Source organism: Notothenia coriiceps, unplaced genomic scaffold, assembly GCF_000735185.1.
Source record: "Notothenia coriiceps isolate Sejong01 unplaced genomic scaffold, NC01 NC01_scaffold00001922, whole genome shotgun sequence".
Classification (NCBI taxonomy): Eukaryota; Metazoa; Chordata; class Actinopteri; order Perciformes; family Nototheniidae; genus Notothenia; species Notothenia coriiceps.
Window position 1 is genome coordinate 23103 of NW_011334623.1, and position 8310 is coordinate 31412.

The window sequence follows — 8310 nt, forward strand, 5'->3', positions numbered from 1 at the left end:
TCAATCGTTAGAAAGACAAAAATGACAAATGTTCAAGTCTAAATTCATCCTGACGCCTTAGTTTTGTTTCAAATTACACAACATCATGTATGTGTTGCTTCTTGGGGCGTGTGTTTTCATAGACCACGGTATCGTTTTTTATTTCTCTCAAATCTGGCAACAGAGTGGGCAGGGCGCAGTGTCTAATTGTAGCAGTAAGCTAACGAGTACTGATAAGCTTTATTTTGTTTTGATCCAATGCTGCACAACTGAACTGATCCAATGCTGCTGTGAAAAAAACAAGCTATATCCATGTTGGATAGAATATCCAATTAAAATAAAAAAATAACCTTAAGGGACAACTTGCTTTTTTTTCTCTTAATGCATTGCATAAAGATCGGATCGGGAAAAATCGGTATCGGCAAATTGTCAAAATCAAATGATCGGGAGCAAAAAAAGGTGATCGGGACATCCCTATTTACCCATGCATGCTTTTTGTTATATTCGTCACTTTTTTAAAAAAAAACATTCACTTAAGAGTAAAATCCTTTCACAGAATTAAAGAAATGGATTGTTAGTGTCAGACATTAAGCTAAGGGAAACCTCCCATAAGCTTTAAAGCAAAACGAAAGATTTAACATCTAAAAAATAGACTCAAAAATAAAAGTTGTCCGTTTCTTCCCTACTCTTAAATCGTCAATTATAGCCACGTCTCCCTTTGGGGAAGGTATCATTTCATTAGAAGCCACATAGACCCAGGTGATGCTGGTCTTTTTTTCAAATAAACCTATTAAGGGGGTCAACGATCAATGTTTAATAAGGACTGTGAAGCAATTCTTCATCGGTTATTAGGCTGGATTTTCAATGTTGTTATCCTCTTGAAAAGCTCCAGATAAGCCGATGCTGGCAAAAAACTTAAATGTGCAAATGTGAGGACATGCATTGTTTTAAAGCTGCTCTGATCAACAACAGCCGAAATAACTACTTTTATTGATGAGCTCACAGGTAAATATCTCTTCACTCTGCTTCACAGGACTATTTAGCCTCCTTCATCTTTTTGTTTTGGTTTTACTGCTCTCATCTTTATAGTCTTGGTTTGGTTTCTTTCTTAGCTTAACAGCAGCAGGTTTTCAACAAAGAAATCGATGCTAAATCCACTACTAATGCTGCTTGGCTGGCACCAAACAGCAAACAAAGGGAGAACATACTGGAGCCTCCTACTGCTAACAAAGATCCCAATATTTTCCGTATGTGGCCAGAAATACATCTCCAAATGAGTGATAATAATGCTCCATGCTTGCTTTATGTAAACTTATACGATGATATGAATGTATCCATTTCCAGGGGCTAACAACTTCCTCCTCTGTCTGCCAGGGGTTGGTGGTTTGGTCCGACTAATAGGAAGCAGCGCAGACTGATGGGTGTGTTGGGGGTTCATTACAGGCTTTGTGAGGGCCCTTTTGTGAGGCAGCACTTTTTGTACACAATGCTAGCCCTTTGTTTGCATGCAGTGCTTGAATATGGAGCCGCATTCCTCGTCATGCTGCAAAGCCAGTTCAGTGTTAATGTCCACTACTGTCTACTGATCCTCATGTGCACTCAACACTGTGGGCTTGTGCACAAACAGACACTGACCCATCCAACAGTAACTAAACCAAGGGGGTTTTACATTTCACACTACGATGGCTTCTTGTGGGCAGAGGTTTTAGTAAAAGTGAGTGCTCTTCTTTTCCGGTTACCTCCCTGTTCCAAGAACCTGAGAAAAATAATGTTTTTTGATGGAAATATGTAACTCAATAAGATGAACACGCTCAGTGATAACAAGCTGGGATGACGGCGCAGGAAATGAGTGTCAGCCGGGGAGTCACAGACGCACATGTGTGGGTGGTACAGTACAGGAAGGAACAAGGAAACACTGGCATCGCCAAAAGCAGCATAAAAACAGAGCTGAGAGACAGATTACTGAAGCCCAACAGCCACATGCTAGAAACCAGAGCAAAGCTACTCTATTCTCTGCCTTAGGATATTGTAAGGACTGCAATATACGAAGTGTGAAATTGAATTTTGCATGTAGTCAGTCAATGGGGACTCGGAAGTGAATGCCATTGGAAAGCAGTGTTTCCCCTAGGTTTACTGCTTTGGGGGGGGGGGTGTTGTTGGGATATTTTTTTTCTTTCTAAATCCTCTGGAGCAGAGAGAGGAGCTGATTGATCCGTGTTCTTTAGGGTCAAAACACTAAAACTTCAAATGAAAAGTGTTAGTTATTTAAGAAAAGAATTGCGGGTGCGGTGGTCCCCACAAATAGAGTCAAAGCCAAATGAAGTGGGAAACACTGCAATACACAGGTGTAAGAATTAAGAACATATATAGGTGCATGGCAGAAACGGACAAGAATTGCATATACAGGTATCTTTTCCAAACCACAGCGGATTCAATGTTTTAAAAAATGTCACAAAAAGGTGGATGGATCATTAGCAAGTCTAAAACTGGCCAAACCTACATTCGAGACGATCTAGAGGTAATTAAAGCTAATGTAATAGTTTCAGATATATGGCTTGAGCTTCCTCAACTAAAGGCACTCCAACATCTGTGTTCATTGCATGTACACGTACATGCATTAAAACACACAGATATGGCTATTGGTATGTAGCAATCAATCCTGTGCCAGGAAGTCGGGTGTTGAAGCAAGTTTTCGTAAGGTGCCCAAAAGCTGGTACGAATACTTCATCAGTCATGCTGACGTCATTGGCGGCCAAAAAGGCCTTATTTCCCATTATGCGCGTCACAGCAAGAGTACTTTTCCCCGTTTAGTTCCGCTAACGTGCCTGGAATTTTTGCGTTCAGCACCAAAAAGAGTACTTAGTTTTCAGACGAAGCTTTTAGCCCCGCCCCATTGTTAAGTGCCTGCAGAGAGTGGTAGCTATCCCTGGGGAGAAAAAAGTACCCAAATCTTCGATTGGCTGGCGCGAAATTGGAAACGCACCGCCCCGTAAAACTCAGAAAAGTTTTGTGAATGGCGCCATTGTATTCTGCTGGGCATTCAGCATTATTAGGCTCTCAGCCCCTCCAGCACGCAAACGGAGAGAGAATAACTTATTTACCGCAAATCGTCATCTATTATTTTATAGTTTATTATTACTAATAAATTCTAATTTAGGCAACAATTAGCCAAATTAGCATAAGACACAACTTTTTTTAAGCATATAGTATTCCGCGCGTTTTATTGCTCAACGATCTTCTCTTGTGTTAATTAACGACTGTGGCTCAACGTTTTTTGGTGGCGAACAAATAGATGTGTATTCACAAATAATATTTGCCATTTTGCAAGTAATTTTGTTCCTAAGATCTTTTGAGATCAAACAAGAGGAAATTGTGATCTTTAACTCCTATCATGGATAGTAGATTCAGCCGGCGACAAGCAATGAAGCCTGCTAGGATACATCGCCGCCTGGATAGTGTTGATGAGAGAAGAAGAGACGTCATCTTTCTGCCAGCTCGCGGGTGGTGAGAGAAACTCAAAGCTGGTGTAAAGTATCGCAAAACAACCTTCCCCTCTGGTCGGCCTCCATGGGCAGCGGATGAAAGATGGATTAGCGTGGTGATGATCTCACTCAGAGGGCTTCGCGTGGAGCTGAGCTGACATTTTACAGAAGCTCGACCAGCTCTGAACACAAATCTGAGACTGTGAGAAAGTTACGACGGTGAACTAAATAACAAAAGCAACTTTCCCAAAACCTACAGAGGACGTGGCCGCCTGCGCGGACAGGGTTTCAGTGTTTGAACTAGATAGAGTAAACTGATTTTCAGTTGTTAATTTGTAATTTCACATGAAGGCTACATGATATTATTGTAACTGATGACTGTGTAAGAAGGAATCAGGAACAGAAATAAAGTGTGTGAACATGGTCATTTGAGGAAAGGAGAGTGAACAGCCGTACACATCCTAGGGGGTTCATTAAAACCGCGATAACACCCTAGCGGCTTAGTTCACTGAGGCAAGAGCATGCAATATCCTGCGCTTGTCGTCTTCATGATTTGGGGCCTGGAGGACCCCAGCGAAGAGCATGCTACAAATTGATACCACTATTATTATTAAGTATTCTTCTTCTGGGCTGTCCTACGGTTAGAGTTTCACATAGGATGAAAGACATTTAGCTCTCAAACCTTATCTCCGCAAGTTTATCAGAATTTTCAAAGTAAAAAACACTCGCCTAGTCGCCGCCACCAAAAACACTGAGATCACGTAATCTAGCTAGAATCTTTAAACTCTNGCAATATATACCTGGCTGCTAAATCCTCAGAACTGTTTTTAATTACAATCTTTTTTTGTATCTTTAATATTTGTTTTATGCTTGCTACTTAGGTAACATCAAGCTGTCTTTAGCTCTTTTCTGCTGTAACAATATACATTTCCCCTCGTGGGACGAATAAAGGTATTCTGATTCTGATAGGGAAGGAAAACTAGTTTTGGGGGTCTAGACACATTAACACACACACACACACACACACACACACACACACACACACACACACACACACACACACACACACACACACACACTTTCTAAAACCACACAATAGGACTTTACATAAGTAAACCTGGACACCAAACGTTTAAAATTTCACAATTTTGTTGTAGAATTTTTTAATTAGAGAAACTAAATTTGATCATTTGAAATGCACATTATATTACTGACACAAGAGATTTATCCAACCCTGTTTCCCCCCATTGGGCTTTTATTAATATGGTACCTGGCACTATTTCTTTCTATTTTATTTGTATTCCTTGCACTATTTTCAGTGATGCAAACACAGGTATGGTGAAAAAAGAGAGAACTATTCGAAGCAGAAAAAAAACAGCGTAATATACCATCTGATAAAGGACTGTGCTATAATGCTTCAATGAACTGGCTATTCTTTATAATATACTCAGATCAATAGGAGACAGAGATGTTAAGTTATAAATCAAGGGTTTTTATGATTAATTACAGGTAGATATTATCAAGTGTGTAACTTTGGTTTAAGAAGTGGAGGAGACACAAAACAGGGGTCCTCCGCAATGAAACATATTGCTGCTGCATTAATGTGTATGTTGCATCATGTTACTGCTGTAGATGTGTTTCCGAGCCGCTCCGATTACAACGAGAGTTACAACGAGAACGTGACGTCATATTTACACTAGACGGATCCTTTCTAGCCATAACCAAGTTAGTCTCTCTGCGTTTGTGCGCTGGGCGAATGCTAATGCTAATAATGCTAATGCTAATAATGCTAATGCTAATGCGAGGATAATAAAATGGCGGCTCTACAAAACATTTCAGAGTTTTACGAGGCGTAGTTTCCAAATCAGCGTTAAAAAAGCGGGAAGCACCGAAAAGCGACTAATTTGCATCACTGTTAACAGACTGTACGTGGCTTGTCCTTGTTTGTCATGCTATGCTATGCTTTCTGTAATTTCTTTCATGTATGTCTGTCTGTGAGACGTTGCTTCTGTCGGGAGGGACCCCCTTGAAAACGAGATGGGTTTATCGTAATAAATACATTTCTATATATATTAGTGAAATACAGCACCTTGTGTCCGTCCAGATGTGAGATGTCCATCTCGAAGCCGATCAGAGCCTCCACCAATGAGATGGTGACGTTGGTGTACAGGTCGTCTCCTCTGCGCTCAAACACGGGGTGTCTAAAAAGGAAAACATCATGTCAGTCACTTATTAAATATTCAATGATTCAAGTATTTTAAAGCTGACACACAGTAAATACAGATGATTCATACTTCAGCACTTTGATGCGGAAACGTAGATCTCCAGGTTCCCCGTCGATGTGAGGTTCCCCTGTGGGCAGATATTACATGTTTACAATATATCTTATAATATATTAGAAAAACAGGTGATTCTTATTCATGGTTTATTAAGATGTACCTTCTCCAATGAAGGGGTACTCCATTTCATCTCTCACTCCCTGTTCAATTTCTACCTCCAGCGTCCTCTCTTCATTCACCAGCCTGTGGTTGACATTCAATCAAACAAAAACATGTGTTGTTATTTAAAGTGTGCACAACATGTGTTTCTCTAAGTTCTTACTCCATCTCTAATATACAGAACACTCAGTGCATGGTTATAAGCTAGCAACAAGCTGGATCAAATGCGATCTAATCTAACAACAGCAATAAGTTATAACTCAATGCAGAGTTGGTAATTGATGGAACAGCAGAAAGACGAGTTTTAATGAGTTTTGAAGTGTGTTTGATGACGATCAGGGAAGTAAAAGGACTGTTTCTGTAAATGGAGTTTGTTGGCTTTGTGGAGCATATTCAATGTTTTATAAGCTGCATTAACACACTTTAACTATTTATCTAAAGCCTAGTCGTTTCATTTTAAACATGTAATTTAGCAGTTGCTTTTATCCAAAGTGAAAACATCTCAGCTGCTCACTGGAAGGTCTTAATGTGGATCCTGATATTGAAGTGACTGTTATTTTGTATATATTGATTGTTGTGATATATATAAGCAATAGCTCACGACAGGCCGTGGTATATGCTCATTATATCACAGCTAAGGTATACTTTTTTTCTCAGACGCGGAGGGATACTGTATTGTTGTGAAAAGTAACTTACAATTCTTCCTCCATTTCTTTTACCCAAAAACCCTTATTTTAATACTAAATAACTTTGTCTTCTTCATAGTAAAACTTTAATTTTAATAAACTTTAACTAATTTCACTTCTTTTCAATTCTTTCTAAACTTTTATCATCCAAAACATCTTCATACACCACACCAAGTATTTAAAATTCTAATTATAAATAAACCACCATCATAAAATACATATACTCCCGTTATCCAACCTTTAATATCTATTACTAATTTTCCAATTTCTAAAACTTTTATTACAATTTTGCCTTCACCAATCTTAACTTATCAATTATCTTTTTTTCTTTTTATCCTTTTTTCAACTAAATAATCAATCTTCAAAATCCATTTACTTTCTTATTTCTTTTCCCACAATCTGCACCAATATCAATTATTTTATCTACAAACTTTTCAAATTTTCTACTAATATCTACATTCTCTCCTACTTTTATTTGTCTTCTCTTCATTTTTTCTCTAAATCTCCTTCATTTAATTTTTTTTTCTTATCTTTACTTTTTAATTTCAATATTTTTACTTCCACCTCATATTCTCTTCTCTTTTTGATTTTTACTAATAAATTTTACAATTCTTCTTACCCTTAACCGTTCTATTTTAATTACATTTCCTAAAATATATCTTCACAAACCCATTCCCTTCTCTTTAACTTAAAATATTTTTTCTTTTATTTCCAATCTTCCCTACTCCAAACTAACTTTTTACTTTTTATACTTTCTTTACCCAAATTTTTTCCTCTATAATAAATAAAAAAAACATCTATTTTTATTCCTTCATCCCTTTTATCTTAAATACCCTCTTTAATCCTCTTCTTATCTCTACACTTCCACTTCCACCAACCTATTACTATACCCCATACACATTCACCTTACTTCGAAAATAGTCTCACACTTATTCCACAATATCTTTCTTCACTTATTGACTTCCCCCCTCAACAATTCTTCCTTTTTTTCCCTGACATAAACTTAGTTCCAATCAATTAATGAAAAATTCCACTTCCTCAAAAAGTCCCATAACAAAGATCTCACTCCCTTTCATCTCACCACTCTACCCTTTTCTTTTTATACTCTCGTCCTCAACCTCTACCTTTTCTCTTTCTAATCTTTCTCCCGTTTCAAGATCATATTACCAAAATTTGAATTAAGAATTGACAACTAGATGTTTTACAACTACCCCCTGTCTTTGATCCCTAAGTTTTAATTTTTAGCCCTATCTCAATTTTTTTATTCCCATAATCCCCACCTAAAATAATTCACCCTCCTTTCAAAACTTTTACTTCTAATCTTTTCCTCTAATTTGTTTACCTTAAGTTTAATTTTATCTTCTTCACCTTAACTTCTAACTATTTTATTCACCTTACACCTGCCATTCTTCTTCTTTTTGACTAAGTTTATTTCACTTTACACCTTCATGTCTTTCTTTTACTAAATTTTTATTTCCACTTTACATTTCATTCTTTTTCTTTTACTAATTTTAATTTCACTGATTACACTTCAGTCTTTGTCTTTACTAATTTAGTTCACTTTACACTCTATTTTTCCTGCCTCTCTAGCTTTATGGCAAAGGGTGTAGTTTATTATTTATATATTTTTTATACAATTACGTTATACATATAGGTTCCAAAATATTTTGCCTGTCAGTTTAGTCGTTAGACTAACCAAGAATCGGGCACTATACTGACTCGCAT

At 37.5% G+C, this 8310-nt stretch overlaps 1 long non-coding RNA gene across 1 annotated transcript; it reads right to left on the reverse strand.

Annotated features, from left to right (window-relative positions):
• Window positions 1–5543: 5543 nt before the first annotated feature.
• LOC104964497 (uncharacterized) lies at window positions 5544–5992 on the reverse strand. The gene is made up of 3 exons (XR_800426.1): window positions 5901–5992; window positions 5756–5813; window positions 5544–5662 (listed from the first exon to the last, which is right to left on the reverse strand). It is a non-coding gene; the product is annotated as an uncharacterized lncRNA (long non-coding RNA).
• Between the last annotated feature and the right edge of the window lie 2318 nt (window positions 5993–8310).